Below are 16,519 nucleotides of genomic sequence, written 5' to 3'. Positions count from 1 at the left end.
TTACCAAGTCCAAGATTGTATTGCTTACTGCACCACAGGCCAATGGCTGGAGAGACAATTGTTGGGACAAGGAACAGAGACTTTATTTGGAAAGAGAGCAGATTGAGGAGATGGTGGACTAGTGTCCCAAAGAACCATCTTACCTGAGTTAGAATACACTAAAAGGGGAGGGGAGTGTGGTCGGTTATTGCAAACTTCTTGGTGTAGGAATCCTTTGTTCTTGCAGCTATCCATGTAAGTCAGGTCAAGATGTTCTGTTAACCTCTAACTAGACAAATGTTATTCTCTGTCCTGCAACTGTTTCTCTCTCTATGAATGGAAAAAATGTGTTGTATCTCTAAAGGGCAGAGCCTTGAGAATGGGCTCTCCTGTTTATTTCAGGCAATAGGCAACATTCTGCTAGTGATTAACTTATAGCAAAAGCAATAGAACTCAAAGCCTAAAGTAAAAGAACAGATTCAATATGGAGTCATATTTGTTCTTCCCTTCATATTAATGTTGTAATACCTGTAAAATGTTCATATCAATGTCTCACACATGGTGATAAATGTTAATTATCATCATTATAATTTCATTATCTTCTTGGCAGAGTTTGGGGAAGGGTAGGATGTAAATGTGAGTTCCTAACCCCATCTTTCCACTCAGTCTTCATAGTTCTCATTTTTATTGGTGTTCCACCCAGCTTGCGATTTCCATGAAGGCAGCGTTGATCTTTCTCTTATTCTTCGCTCTATCCATTTTACTTGGTGTCACACATAGCATGTGGTATGTGTCCAGGAAATATTTGTGGAGTGAATCAGTGAAAACAAATTCACTCATAATACTTCTTGTAGGAGGCACTATTGTGTAGTTATTGAGAACATGTGCTTTTGAATCAGACTTCTTGGGCTTGAGTTATTGCTGAGTCATTAACTGGTTGTATAACCTAAGATGCAGTTAAAAAAAAAATTTTTTTTTTAAGGGCTGTGCCTGTGGCGTATGGAAGTTCCCAAGGGTAGTTGTGAGGGAAACCACATAAACCTTAGCACAGAGCCTAGCACGTGGTACATACGTGCTCAGTAAGTATTAGCTGTGAAGATGAGGACCATGGCAAAGATGGCCATGGCAATGACAATGATAAGAGCAATGGTGATGACGATGTTGCTAGTGATGCTAGGGACGAAATGACTCCGCTGGCTTGAGATGCCAGTAAGTGCAGAGGTCATATGCTCTGGTTAGTCAGCTGAACCTGGAATTAAGTGTCTGTTCCGTCTCACTGATTGCGCGGCGGCCGTGGGCAAGCTCCTCAATCTAGTTACACTTCAGCATCTTTGTCTGCAAAAACAGTCAGTCTTTCACAGGGCTGTTGGGAAGTTCAAATAGGACATTGTACGCCATATGTCATCAGCTCAAGGATGCACACTGTTCCTATATTAACACCTGTGAAATCAAGGATGCATCTTCCAGTTATTTCCAGGTGGTGCATACATTTGATATTTGTGAAGCGGGTATTCATCATTGGAGAAAGGACCACAGTTCCATGTTTTTACCTGCAAAACAATGACTGCTTCATGAGACCTAAAGAAGGGATTTCTGAATACATAAGGCTGTTTTATTTATTTATTTTTTTGGGAAACACATGTGGGAAGAATTACCTGAGGCATATGGAAGTTCCTGGGCCAGGGATTGAATCTGAGCTGTAGCTGCAACCTACACTGCAGCTGCAGCAATACCAGACCCTCCTAACCCATTGCACCAGGCCGGGGATCAAACCCATACCTCCACCGTGACCTGAGCTGCTGCAGTTGGAGTCCTAACCCACTGCACCATAGCGGGATCCCTGGAGGAGTTTTTGATTCCCATGCCAAGCTATGTAATTGAAGGCAGGAGAAATTGTGACATTCCACAGACTAGAGGAAAGAAATTTCAAAGCAACGAGAGGTTGTTGTGATTGATTGCAGCATGATCAAGAAAGTACCAACATCAAAAGTTTCAGAACAGGTGTCAGTGTTAAGAGAAAATCCTAGGGGAGAATCATCAGTCGCCTGAAGCTCGATTTCATGTGGAAAAACATGGATATTGAAGGCTCTGATTTGAAAAACAATTTAGAACATTCAGACTCTGAACGTTTAAAATCTCTTATATTTTCTTTCTCATTAAGACACACAAGGGATATATGATAGCAGTCACTAACTGAAAGTCTAAAGCAGCTCTTTCAATAAATAGCCAGTAAAAATTCAAAGGGATAAGAAAGCATCATGTCATAATTTAATTGGCAGGATTTTATTTACTCTTAGGAGGCATAGAAAATGGCAGTATGTTCTTTAGTCGATGGCATTTGAGATTTGAGGAAAAATGACAATGCGTGTAGAACCCTTGGCACCGTGCCATAGCCTTTATTGACTTGCTTTTGTCCCATTTTACCCTGTAAGATTGATGGAAACTTAGAAAAATATATACCGGGGTAGCCCGCCTTCAAAAGGCTTCCCAATGATCCCTGCCTCCTGGTTTCCCAGTCTTTGCATAGGTTTCATACCTTCTGTACTGAATAGAACTGACCGGGGTGGGTAACAGGATACAGCAGAAATGACAGAGCCTGGCTCCTGAGGCTTGGTCATTGAAACATTGCCACATCCGCCTTACCTGCCTAGACCATTCCCTCTGAGGGCAACCAGCTACGCTGGCACAGAGGACACCTGAGCCGACCTAAGGAGTGAGTACACACTGAGAACTGAGCCCTCTCTGCCAGCAGCCAGAGTGGCTGCAAATATTTATACACATCAGACCATGCTCTTTGTGCCTTCTGTGACATAATCTTAGACATGCAGGACTATCTGAGAGATTTCTATCCAGCTTAGTAAATTACAGACCATCACTGGGAATGAACGCCAAGGGTTCCTTTGTATGTATCTGCCAGATTTTGCTTAATCTTTCCTCAGTGAATGGACTTTTAAGGGATTTCCAACTTTTTTTCTATTGTGAAGTAGGCAGCAATAAACATCCTGGTGTCACTCCTGGAATTGTGACTGTTGATTAAAAGATATGCTCATATACACTTTGAGACAGACGTATTGCCAAACCACCTTCTAGAACTATTGCTCACCCTTGTTTCATTTTGACAGGGTAAGATCGAGATCTTTACCTTTTTTTTGGCTATACCTGCGGCATATGGAAGTTTCCAGGTCAGGATCAAATCCTAGCCCCTGTGACCTACACCACAGGGGCAGCAATGCCAGATCCTTAACCCACTTCGCTGACTGGGGATCAAACCCACGCTGCTGCAGAGATAACACCAGATCCTTAACCTGCTCCACCACAGTGGGAATTCAGACATCTTTTTTTCTTTTCTTTTCTTTTGGTCTTATTGTCTTTTAGGGCCTCATCTGTGGCATATGGAGGTTCCCAGGCTAGGGGTCGAATTGAAACTGTAGCTGCCAGCCTACACCACAGCCACAGCAACTTGGGATCCAAGCCGCATCTGCAACCAACCCCACAGCTCACAGCAACGCTGGATCCTTAACCCACTGAGCGAGCCCAGGGATCGAACCCTCATCCTCATGGACAGTAGTTGGGCTCGTTAACTGCTGAGCCATGATGGGAACTCAGGGAACCCTGATGTCTTTACTATTTTATTTCTTCTATTACTTCAAACCTTAATAGACTTTTTTTACCTCAAAGACTTGGCACACCTTTTTGTCATTTTTCTACAATTTGATTTTTTTTAAAAGATAAAAGTTTAATCCAACTGGAGTCCACGAGCCTTTGATTTCCAGTTATATTAGAAATACAGTAACTAAACTTTTCTTCCAAGCAGTTGTCAGGTGGTAGAGTTAGAGTTTTCATTTTTTTAAAAAATAAATATGTGTTATTTACTATTCTTTTTTAAAATGTATTTTTATTAGAGTATCATTGATTTATAATGTTGTGCTATTATTATTTCTACAAGTTATTCATGACTCATTTTTTTGTGAAAAATACAAAAACGAACCACAAAGAAAGATAAATAAACAGCCCCTGGACCTCTTCCACCACCCGTCTTCCATCAAATCCATTCCTCCTTGCGGAGATAACCTGGGTTTATCACTTTCGTGTGTATTCCGTCATTTGCTTTCTTTTGCATTTGCGTACATAACATGTGCATCTAAAAACACGTAGATCTTGTGTTTTCATTTTAGCACAAATGTGATCATGCCTTTGTAGTCTTCAGATGGCTTTTTCTACTCAATAATATGACATGGTTCCCTCTCCATAGCTAGATTTTTAACTCCTGGTCAAATCACGTCTGTGACCGGCACAAAGCAAGAGTGTGAGAACAAAGCAAGAGTGTGGGAAGCCCTGAGAAGGAAACAAACAGGGTGATGCTGTGGAGAATATCTGGGGGGGGGGGGGCACGAGGGTCTTGGGATGAACCAAGCTAACTGGCCCCACACAGAGTAGCAGGGGCTCTGGGGGACGGTGCCCAGCCCAGCAGCAACCCCCCCCGCCCTTCACAACAACACTGTGTCCTTAACCCACCACAAGGCCAGGGATCAAATCCTTGTCCTTACAGATACTAGTCGGGTTCATTACCGCTGAACCACGATAGGAACTCCCTTAATTCTTTTAAGCTGATACCTACCTTCTCATAATACGGATGCACCAATGGATGGACAGTTAGGTTTCTCCACTATTAAAGAAGATGGTGTGTCAGTGACAGTGTGTACATGCTTCTTTGGAGAAACTTTTCTCTAGAAGGAAAATAGAGGCAGAATTGCTAGGTCAAAGGAAAAGGCTATTTGAAATATAGTTTCATTTCATTTTCAGTGTATCTCAACCTTTTTTTTTTTTTTCTTTTTTTTTTTGGTCTTTTTAGGGCTGTGCCCACCGCATATGGAAGTTCCCAGGCTAGGGGTCCAATAGGAGCTGTGGCCGCTGTCCTACGCCACAGCCACAGCAATGCCAGATCCGAGCCATGTCTGTGACCTACAGCACAGCTCACGGCACTGCCAGATCCTTAACCCACTGAGCAAGGCCAGGGATCGAACCGGCATCTTCATGGATACTAGTAGGGCTGGTTAAACATTAAATTAAACATAAATTATTAAATTGAATACTTAAATCGATTAAATTTCTGATGAGAGAAATCAAATTCTGGGGCATAGGGTTTTGCTGAGTAGCATGGATCTTAGGAGGGCCACACACCGTTGTCATAGTCAAGGTATTTTCACCTCCAAGAACCAATGCTTGCCCCCACCAAGAACACATGATTTAGATAAACACCAGCTGAAAAGTTGTTTTGTTGGGTGACCCTGTGGAAAAGACACATCCTTCCTTTGTGAGGCCTGCAGGATGTCACATCTACGTCTTGTCATGCTGGAAGCATTTAGCGCTTGCGGCTAGCCTGGAACCCTCAAAAATATTTCCTGAATTGAACTGAGTGTTGATAATACAGTGTCCAAGCGTGTGATCATGCTCGCCATGAAGCAGAGGGGAGACGCACAGCTCATTTGTTCTCCTTCCTCACATGTTAATTAATGTTGTCAAGAATCACCAGAATATCGCTAGGTAACTCAGAGAGAGAGAGAGAGAGAGAAAAAAAAAAAAAAAAAGAACATGGGTAAGAAATAATTGGGCTGGAGGCTGTCACTCCAGGGAGCTCACTCACATATTCCTTTTGTAGTCGCTTTACATGTTTAAGGCAAATGGAATCTGGCCCAGGAGGTTCAGCCTTTGAAATATGCTTTGTGACAAGCAGGATGGCAGGAAAACCAAGCTTTTGCTCTGGTCATGTGGGAAAAGAAAAAAAACAACACAAAACCTTTGATGAGGGAGTCAGAGAAATTGGTTGGACATGGGAAAACTGCAAAATGAGAGCCATGACTTTTAGACAAAATTACTTCTAGCCCCGCAGTGTGAACCCACCCATCAGACTGATGTGAAAAGAAAAGGGGTTTTAAACAATCACAGGAACAAGACAAAACGCGCCAGGTAGGGAGGTTTGAAATCGGGGTGCAGACCCAGCTGCTGTCTCAGTGCTGTTGGACAGAGCAAGGATGCATAACCCTTCCGTACTGCAGCCAAGCTGTGCTCTCCTCTTCCTGCCTTGGGCTGGCTGTGTCATCTTGGGCAAATCGATTGGTGATTCTGGTCCCCAGGGGCATTGGAGGAGCTGGAAGCCAAAAGATTTTGCTCAAATCACTTGGGCGGAGAGACTTAATGTCAAAACACTTAGAACCGCAGCTGAGAGCTAATAAAATGCTAATGTAGGAATGAAGAGACTTCCTGGGGTTCTAAGTAACATTTTTATGCATGTGTGAGTGTTTTTATTTCCATAGCTATGGTTTCACTTTAATGTGGATTAGGAAAGAGGAAGACAACTAGCACATCAAACTGCTGGTTTCCTAGGTCTTATTTATTGCTTAGGAGGTGGCTTCTAAAAAAACTTAAATTCATTGTAATTGATTTATATAAAAATATACATAAAGGTTGTCTATGGAAATGGCTTAAAAAAAGAGTGAAGATGTTTCTAGAATAAAATATGACAAAACAGTGATTTATGTCATTCTTTCCTAGAATTGGCTATACTGCCTACCATTTAGCGTGGACCCGTCAGAAAGTAGTTCAAATCATTTACTGTGTCTTCTGCAGCTGAAAAGGAAGAAGACGGAGGGAATTTCCAAGATGTTTTCATATGTTTGCTAGGTATCCAAAACATAATACACTTCTTATTAAAAATATAAAAGCCAGTGTTTATTGAGCAATCACTGTGCCAGGTGCTACTCTAAATGTTTTATGTATTTTGTTTCATCTAATTCTTTTTTTTTTTTCTTTTTTTTTTTTGGCTTTTTCCCTTTTCTACGGCCACTCCCACTGCATATGGAGATTCCCAGGCTAGGGGTCTAATTGGAGCTGTAGCCACCGGCCTCCGCCACAGCCACAGCAATGCCAGATCCGAGCCATGTCTGTGACCTATACCACAGCTCACGGCAATGCCGGATCCTTAACCCACTGAGCAAGGCCAGGGATCGAACCTGCAACCTAACGCTTCCTAGTTGGATTTGTTAACCACTGAGCCACGATGGGAACTCCTGTTTCATCTAAGTCTTCCAACCACCCTGGAAACGCAATTCCATTTTTATCATCATTGCCCCCATTTTACACATTAGGAAACTGAGGCCCAGAGAGCACTTTGCTTAAGGCTCTCGAGAACTACCAATAAAGAGGGCAAGATTGAACGCAGGGCAAGACTCACTCCAGGGCTTGAATTCCTCTCTGGGCTTATTACAGGGTTTCACACAGCTCTCTCCATGAGGAATCCTTTCTGCTGGAGCAGGTGAGAATCTCATTTAAAATATACATATGATATATATATATATATATACATGGGAGGTGTAGGTTTAAAACAAAAGTGAGAGGAAGGTACAGAGATTTCGCACACATCCCCTGTTGTCACCCAGGCAAAGCCTCCCCTGTTATCCGCATGTCCCACCAGGGCAATGCATTTGCACAATGGGTGAACCTATGTCAGCACAGCATCATCATCATCCAAAATGCTTAGTTTACCTTTGGATTCATTCTTGATGTAGATACTCTATGGGTTTGGACAAATATATAATGACATATACCCGTCATTATAATAAACAGAGTATTTTCACTGCCCTAAAATTTCTCTGGGCTCCACCTGGGTGGGGAGCCCAAGATCTATTTTTTCTCTTTTTTCTTTCTTTCGTCTTCTTCTTTTTCTTTTTTTTTTTTTTTGTCTTTTTAGGGCCTCACCCACGGCATATAGAAGTTCCCAGGCTAGGGGTCGAATCAGAGCCACGGCTGCCAGCTTATGCCACAGCCACAGTAATGTGGGATCTGAGCCGCATCTAGGAGCTACACCACAGCTCACGGCAACACCAGATCCTTAACCCACTGAGTGAGGCCAGGGATCGAGCCCACATCGTCATGGATACTAGGTGGGTTCGTTTCCCCAGCACCAAAACGGAAACTCCCCAAGATCCATGTCTAACAAGCTCCCAGGTGATGCTCTTCCTGGACCACACTTTGAATATAAAGATCCCAGAACCTTTTGTTATTGCAGGAGGCTCATCTCTTGTTCTTTCCTTACTCACACTGTCTCCAAGGCATCAGAGTTGAAAGTGTGCATGAAATTGATACAAGCTCAGGATATTTGGCAATGGGAGGGGAGCCAGGTTCAGCACGTGTGTTTCTATGGATTTCTCCCTTCCTTCTTTTGTTGCTGAAAGCAAAGTTTCTCTAGCTCCTCTTGATGAAAAAAGCAAGCAATGGCATCAAATCCACAGAGCACAAAGGTGTAGGCTTCGCTTTTCAGGGAAACTGGGTTCCTAATACATTTGGAGAGCTTCAGCATTAGTCTTGGGCTTTGGGCTGCTAATTGGCTTTTAACTTTATGTAACATTTTGGCCCTTTCCCTCAGAAGAAGTGTTTCGAAATTGTTTGAAATCCCTGTTCTGGGATGCGTATAAAGAGACAAGTTGTCCTTTCATACGTGCTGACTTGGCAGTAAAGCATGGCCTGTCCCTTTTGCTGTCCAGAAATTTCCCAAACTTGCAGCCTATAACTTCTTCCTTTCCATCGTTTCCTGAGATACCCTTTGAGACAGGAGTCTGCCAGGAATGCTCGCCTGCTTTGCATTCAATTGTGTGAATTGTCATAGGTGTGCCTCGTAGCCCAGAAACCCGAATATACAGGAAAAACAACTTACAACGTATTTTTGAGATTCACTCTAACTTCTCTTTCAAACCCTTATTTCACTAGGGTGGAAAACATTTCATTTCAGTTAATCTGGTTTCCTCTCCCACCACTCGAGAATTGTATTGAAATTCAGGAGGACTAGATGCCCCATGGATTTATCTACTCTTTAATGTAAGCTAGTTATAAGAGTGTTAGATGAGACATCTGCCACCCAACTCGGTCCTCTTTCGTTGGTCCAACTGTGTCACTTTAGAGACATCCTTGTTCCTGTTTGAATGGTTCCTACCTGGCTTTACTCTTACTCAAGATGTTTTCCGAGAAATACTTTGTTTCAGCTGAGAACCCTTTCCCGGTCTCTAGTATCCTAGACAATTAGAACATGAGAGCCAGGAAAATATTATTTTTTCCCTTCGTTTCCTCCTTTACATCTTCCCCTGAACCAAGAAGCATAGCGTAGCTTTGCTGTTAAAAATGGAAGAAGGGCCAAAAAGGAGAGAACAAAAGTTAATAGCATTTGAAATATATTCCCAGCTACAAAATCTAATGCCCCAGATGAATTGCCCTGTAATTTGCATAGATCTAAATGTGTTTTGACTTTTCCCACCACGTAGGCATTTTCATGATACTATAGTTCTCCTAAAAGCTCCTTTTCATGTTTGTCTTTCTTGATCCAGATCCCCTTCTCTGCATGTCTACCAAAGAAGTGTGGGGTCTGGAGAGGTGGAGAAACAGAGCTGGAGAAGAATGGAGAATAATAGAACCCACCTGAGAACGTCGCTGGCCTATGCTTTTGAAAAAGGGGCTTCGACTGATGGCCCAACCATGTGCATTTGTAGCAAGGTAAGATAAACTCATGAATTCAATTCAATTCATTGAGATAATACTGGTGGCAAGTTCATTTTACTATGTACTATAGCTGGGTGGCAGTTAGGGACATCAGCTTTGGCAGGAGAAAGCCTGTGTTCAACTCCTGGCTCTGGGACTTCCCACACTGTAGACTCTCGGCATGGAACTCCATTGCACCCGTTTTTAAAATGGGGATAGAAGTTCCCGTCGTGGCGCAGTGGTTAACGAATCCAACTAGGAACCATGAGGTTGCGAGTTCGGTCCCTGCCCTTGCTCAGTGGGTTAACGATCCGGTGCTGCCCTGAGCTGTGGTGTAGGTTGCAGACGCGGCTCGGATCCCGTGTTGCTGTGGCTCTGGTGTAGGCCAAAGGATACAGCTCCGATTTGACCCCTAGTCTGGGAACCTCCATATGCCTCGGGAGCGGCCCAAGAAATAGCAAAAAAAAAAAAAGACAAATAAATAAATAAATAAAACTTATAAAATAAAATAAAATGGGGATAATAGGCGTACGTACAGTCAGTGCTCTGTATCCGCGGGTTCATGTCCGCAGATTCAACCCATCCGAGGATTTTCAATTGTGAAATTTCCATCTGCTGTTGGATGAATCTGAGAATGCGAAACCCTGTGGATCCAGGGTGCCGACTGTACTCACTGTAGGGGTGTTTTATGAGAGAGACGGAGCATCCCTGTGGGATTCCTGGAACCCATCCCCCATGATGCTAAGGGATGATGGTCTGAAGTAGGACTGTTTAAATGTTTGAATGAGGTACTCTAATGCATGCTAAGACCTCCGTACAATGAATACCTGGCCTTTGGCAAGCACCGAATAAAAGTTACCTTGTAATAATCTCATGCAAATTGGGTTTTGTAAAAATTTCTGTTAATTTCCCCCTTTTGGTTATCATCAAGGAGGTCCTTTGTGTGGGCCTTGTTTATGAAGCTGGACAAAAATCGAAGAGGCACAAAGACCTTTATTTAACCATGTGTAAGGTCTGAAAGCAGGCAAAGCCTCTGATGTACACTTACCGTCATTTCTTTTGCCCTGGAAAGTATGGCTCTACCAGACTTTATTTGAAGCATGCGGAGTTAGCCAAGCTAAGACCCTGGTTTTTATGCAAGATTTGAAGCGTGGCCACTTGTAACATAGTCCCAAGCGGTTGTGGTGGGAAGACTAGGTTAGGCTGTACCTGTCGACGTCATTTCCAAAGAGCAAGACACGTGGTTTGGAGGCGGCAAAGGGGAGGGTATTTTCACCCTAAACACACAGTTCCTTTAAGTAATTGAGGCTGGATATTCACAAATTACGAAGCTGGAGGCAGGTTTTCACAAGCCCATGAGCAGGGACTGATAAAATTCACTGTGCTCTGAGTCTTATCACCGGAGAGTTCATAAATATGGAAGAGTCTCCATCTGCTGTCACAAATGTGATTTCTGGGCCTCTGCTCCAATGTTATGGATCCCTTTTATTCAGGGACCTTAGCTTGAGAATGATAACCACCTGCCAATATCTGAGTTCCAACTCTGATTGGTTGCTCTTATGTCACCCAGCTAATCCTCTTGGGATGTCTTGATGGAGCCCCCTTCCCATCTATGGCTCTCCTTCTCTTCTGTAATGGTCCCCTCATCCTTTCCTCCACCTTTGCTTTTTTATCTTCCTGGCCCACTCTTCAACAACACAAACATCGCAGAAATTGCCAGTATCATTTGGTAGGGCACAAGTTATATCCTTGTGGAGTAGCATAATGCTTTACCTCTTTTCAAAGAAGAGTTTGGAATTTTAGTCCTGTCTCCATCCGTCTCACTGGAAGATGAATGCATCTGTTCTGTAAGTCACACAAGAGTAGCATAAGAGGATGATCAACCAGGGAATTTTGTTTCTGGGTGAGGACGTGAATATATTTTTACTAATATTGACTATATAGGCAATTAGTAATAATAATAATAATATATTATGGAGGTTAAAGTATAGTTAGAATTAAAATAAAGAACATTAAGAACATATATAGGAAAGGGGTAAATGGGGTTCAAATGTTCTAAGGTCTTTGTATTGCCCGGAAGGGGGTAAAGCCATCAATTAACGTCATGCTTTGATAAGTCAAGGGTGCATGTTTTAATTTCTGAGTAACATTAAAAGAATGGGAAACGCATGTACAACTTCCATGCTAATAGAGGAAAGATAGAATAATTTGAAAAAGTTTAACCAGGAACTTAAGGAAAGACAAAAAAGGAACAAAGACTAGGTGAGACAGAGAGAAAGTACATGGTAGATGGTAATTATATCTAGTTGATGGTGTATCTACTATGCGACAGACTAGATTGTTTCTCAGAAAAATTTATGTTGAACTTCTAACCCCCAATACCTAAGAATGTGACTGTATTTGGAGACAGGGCCTTTACAGAGGTAATTAAGGCTAAATGAGGTTATTAACGTTGCACATAACCCGATATAATGGTGGTATTTTGTTTTGGCAGCCCTAGCAGCCCAACGCAACTCCTCAAATATAACAGTATTTACATTCAATATAAATGGAACTACATGCTTCAATGAAAGGACGTAGATTGTTAATTTAAAATCAAAGAAACTCATCTATATGCTGGTGACAAGGGACCTAATTTAACCTTAATTATCTCTTTGTATCCAAAACAAAAGAATATAAAAAGATTAAAGTAAGAATGAAAAAAAATGTACCAAGAAAACTCTAACCTAAAAGAAATTTAGCTTAGCTATATAAAGATTAAAAGATGCTGATTTTATGGCAAGAATATTAGTAGATATGCAGTGGACATTTCATAATGATAGAAAATTTGGTTCACAAAAACAATATAAGATGTATAAATTTGTTTACATCCAGTAATATGGCATCAAAATGTGTAAGGCAAAAATTGACAGAACTACAATTGTATTGAAAGATTTTTATCACACTTGTCTTTTTTTTTTTTTTTTTTTTTTTTGCCTTTTCTAGGGTTGCTCCTGTGGCATATGGAGGTTCCCAGGCTAGGGGTCAAATCGGGCTGCAGCCGCCGGCCTATGCCAGAGCCACAGCAACTCGGGATCTGAGCCGCGTCTGCAACCTACACCACAGCTCACGGCAACGCCAGATCCTTAACCCACTGAGCAAGGGCAGGGATCGAACCTGCAACCTTGTGGTTCCTAGTCAGATTAGTTAACCACTGCGCCACGACGGGAACTCCCACACTTGTCTTTTATCACACTTGGCTCAGTAACTGATAAAATGTGTGGATAAAAACCCAATAACAATATACAAAATTTGAAAAATACAATCATCAGCTTTGATCTAAGGACATGTCGAGAATATTATAGCTGGTAACTTAAAAAATACACATTTATTTCAAGCAGACGATAACAATTGTGTATATGTGGGAACACAGAGCAAGTATCTTCAAATTTCAATAATGCAAATCAGTGATTTCTAAACAAAATTCAGTTTTAAAAACTGACAACAAATGGTGCTGGAATAACTAGACATCCATATACAAAAAGTGTACTTCAACTTGTACTTCACGTCACACACAAAAATTCATTCAAAATACATCTTAGGCAGAGTTCCCATTGTGGTACAGGGGAAATGAATCTCACTATCACTCATGAGGATGTGTGTTCGATCCCTGGCCTCACTCAGTGGGTCAGGGATCTGGCATTGCCCCGAGCTGTGGTGTAGGTTGCAGACGTGGCTGTGGCGTAGGCTGGCAGCTGTAGCTCCAATTGATCCGTAGCCTGCAAACTTCCATATGACATGGGTGTGGCCCTAAAAAGCAACAACAACAACAACAACAACAAAACAAACAAAAAACCAAAATGCATCTTAGACCTAAAGATAAAAGCTAAAACTATAAAAATTTTGTAAGAATTCGTGGGAGAAAATCTTTGTGGCCACAGGGGAAGCAAAGATTTATTAGATAAGATACAAAAAGACTCTAATCCTAAAAATCAGTTATCTGGACTTCATCAAAATTAAAAACTTTTAATGAAAAAAACACTGTTAAGAAAATGAAAAGACAAGCCATAGACTCAGAGAAAATATTTGCCAAAAAAATATGACAAATGACTTGTGTCTAGGATAAAGAACTCTTGGAGTTCCCGTCGTGGCTCAGTGGTTAGTGACTCCGACTAGGAACCATGAGTTGCAGGTTTGATCCCTGGTCTTGCTCAGTGGCTTAAGAACCCAGCCTTGCCGTGAGCTGTGGTGTAGGTTGCAGACTCGGCTCGGATCCTGCGTTGCTGTGGCTCTGGCATAGGCCAGTGAGTGGCTACAGCTCCGATTCGACCCCTGGCCTGGGAACCTCCATATGCTGCGGGTGCAGCCCAAGAAATGGCAAAAAGCCAAAAAAAAAAAAAAAAAAAAAAAAGAATAAAGAACTCTTAAAGATCAATAGTAAAATAGCAATAACCCAATACAAATTAGGCAAAAGATATGAATGGATACTTCACAAAGGAAGATGTTTTAATGGCCAAAAAAAAAAAAGCAGTGGCATGATGTGGAGCATCATTCATCATAAGATAAATGCTAATTAAAACCACTAGGATGGCTAAAATTAAAAAGGCCAACAACAGCAAGTGTTGGTGAGGATGTGGAGAAACTAGGACCTAACGTAGTACTGTTGAAAATGAGGAATCATAGAAATACTTTAGGAAAGAGTTGGACAATTTCTTATAGAGTTTATACATTTACCCTGTGATCCAGACATGTCATTCATAGGTAGGTACACAAAAGAAATGAAACCATACTCCAAGCAAAAAGAATTGTATTTCAGATGTTTATTGCAATTTTATTTATAATCAGAAAAAACCTGGAAACAAGCCAGATCTTCACAAGGTGATGGAGAAATTGTGAGATGGCCGTTCAGGGGAAAACTGCCTCAGCAATAAAAAGAATCAAGCACTACTTATATATGAAATAACGTGGCTGCAAAAACATTAGGATGAATGAAAGAAGGTAGAGAAAACGGTACATGGTTCTATCTCTATGAACTTCCACAGCAAGCAAAAGGAGTCTATAGTGCCAGCCTAGTGCTTGTCTAGGGCTGAAGGTAGAGACGGAGGACTTTTTGGGGTGAAAATAGTGTTTTACATCTTAATCCTGGCGGTGGTTACACAGGTGTGCATGTTTTTCAAAACTCACTAACTGTATATACTTTTCCCCAATTATTGAGAAATAATTGACACATATCACTGGGTAAGTTTAAAGCATATGGCATGATGGTTTGATTTATAAATATTGTGAAATGATGACCACAACAAGTTTAGCTAACATCTATCATCTTATAGAGGTACAAAAGGGAAAGAAAGAAGAAAAAAAACACATTTTCTCCTTGTGATGAACACTCTTAATATGTACTCTCAACAGCTTTCCTCTACAGCATACAGCATTGGCAGCTATGGTCATCTAGTTGCATATTACAACCTTAGTCCTTATTTACCTTAAAAAAATTAAGGTATAGGGAGCTCCTGTTGTGGCTCAGGGGTAATGAACCCAACTAGTATCCATGAGGACTCAGGTTCGATCCCCGGCCTCGCTCGGTGGGTCGGGGATCTGGCACTGCTGTGAGCTGTGGTGTAGGTTGCAGCTGTGGCTTGGATCTGGTGTTGCTGTAGCTGTGACCTAGGCTGGCAGCTGCAGCTCTGAGTCGACCCCTAGCCTGGGAACTTCCATATGCCACGGGTGTGGCCCTAAAAAAGACACACACCAAAATTAAAGTATAATTGATTTACAGTGTTTCAGGTGTACAGCAAAGTGATTCAGGATTCAGTTTATATACATATACAAATATATTCTTTTTCAGAATCTTTTCCATTGTTGAGTTCCTGTATATTAACATGTGGGTTTTATTGCCTGTAATCATACCTAAATAAAATTGATTTTAAAAGAAGAAAATCAACAACAAAATTATTAAGAAATACATTTCTAAACAAACCAAGAACAGGCTATAGAAATACAGTGATAGGAATCCTTTTTTTTTTTTTTTTTTTTTTTTTTTTTAAATCACTGCTTGCATGGAACTTACTTTCTCATGGAATTCTAGCGTACATTTTATTTTATTTTATTTTATTTTTTGTGGAGGGTAATCTGATTTAGGGTACATTTTAATAGGAAATAAGGTTATTTCCAAATTATCACTGTTACAGTTAAGGCTGATTAGAATTGAGAGTGATGTGGGGAGAGGTGCTTATAAGGTTCCCCGTGGTTGAACCATATGTAAACCCTAGTCCAGGCTGGAAAGCCTGCGTCACCTCTGCTTGCTGTAACCTCTGTATGCCTCGCACTGAGATTGTAGCTCTGTCAGAACAGCCACCTGATAGATCCTCAGGAATTCTTTCCATTCCCTCTCTTCCTGCCCCCGCCAAGGCTGTAAGCGTCGTGTGTCTGAACCATAGGTTCCAAGGATGGAACCCGTGTCCTGTTCCCTGTAATGGTTTCCTGGAAGTGGGGAGAGGGAACACTTCAGCTTCTACAAATAAGCATATTGACCTTGGAGAAGAGAAGGCTAACCACGAGGTAGGCTTGCAGAGAACCTATAAATGCCCATCATAATTATGCCATATCATTCACATTTGTCTGTTCTTAAATTCATGGCTGTAAAAAATATGCAGCAACAGGGAAGATGTTTATTTTATTTTATTTCATTTTATTTTTTGTCTTTTTAGGGCTGCACCTACGGCGTATGGAGGTTCCCAGGCAAGGGGGCAAATTCCCCAGGCAAGCTGCACCTGCCGTCCTACACCAGAGCCATAGCAACACCAGTTCCGAGCCACATCTGCTACTGGATCCTTAACCCAGTGATGGAGGCCGGGGATGGAACCCGTGTCCTCATGGATGCTAGTCAGGTTCATTAACCACAAAACCACCACGGGAATGCCTTTTCAAATTTTTTTTTTTAATTTTTATTTTTTGGCTGCGCCTGAGGCATGTGAAAGCTGCTTCAGAGACAATGCCGGATCTTTAAGCCCCTGTTCTACAAGAGAACTCCGGAAAA

At 41.6% G+C, this 16,519-nt stretch overlaps 1 long non-coding RNA gene across 1 annotated transcript in view; it reads left to right on the top strand.

Moving 5' to 3' along the window:
* The window catches only part of LOC110255981 (uncharacterized), a 58,863-nt gene that overhangs the window by 18,616 nt on the left and 23,728 nt on the right, over positions 1 to 16,519 (top strand). Inside the window, exon 2 of the long non-coding RNA XR_014820900.1 lies at positions 9,354 to 9,519. This is a non-coding gene — a long non-coding RNA (uncharacterized LOC110255981). The remainder of the gene's footprint in view (positions 1 to 9,353; positions 9,520 to 16,519) is intronic.

This window comes from Sus scrofa, chromosome 12 (genome assembly GCF_054392235.1).
Source record: "Sus scrofa isolate SSC_HxYL_T2T_F1_AM1 chromosome 12, Sscrofa_HxYL_maternal_Yorkshire_Landrace_v2.0, whole genome shotgun sequence".
NCBI lineage: Eukaryota > Metazoa > Chordata > Mammalia > Artiodactyla > Suidae > Sus > Sus scrofa.
Note: the sequence above shows the minus strand (reverse complement) of the source record. Positions and strands in the feature narration are given on the sequence as shown.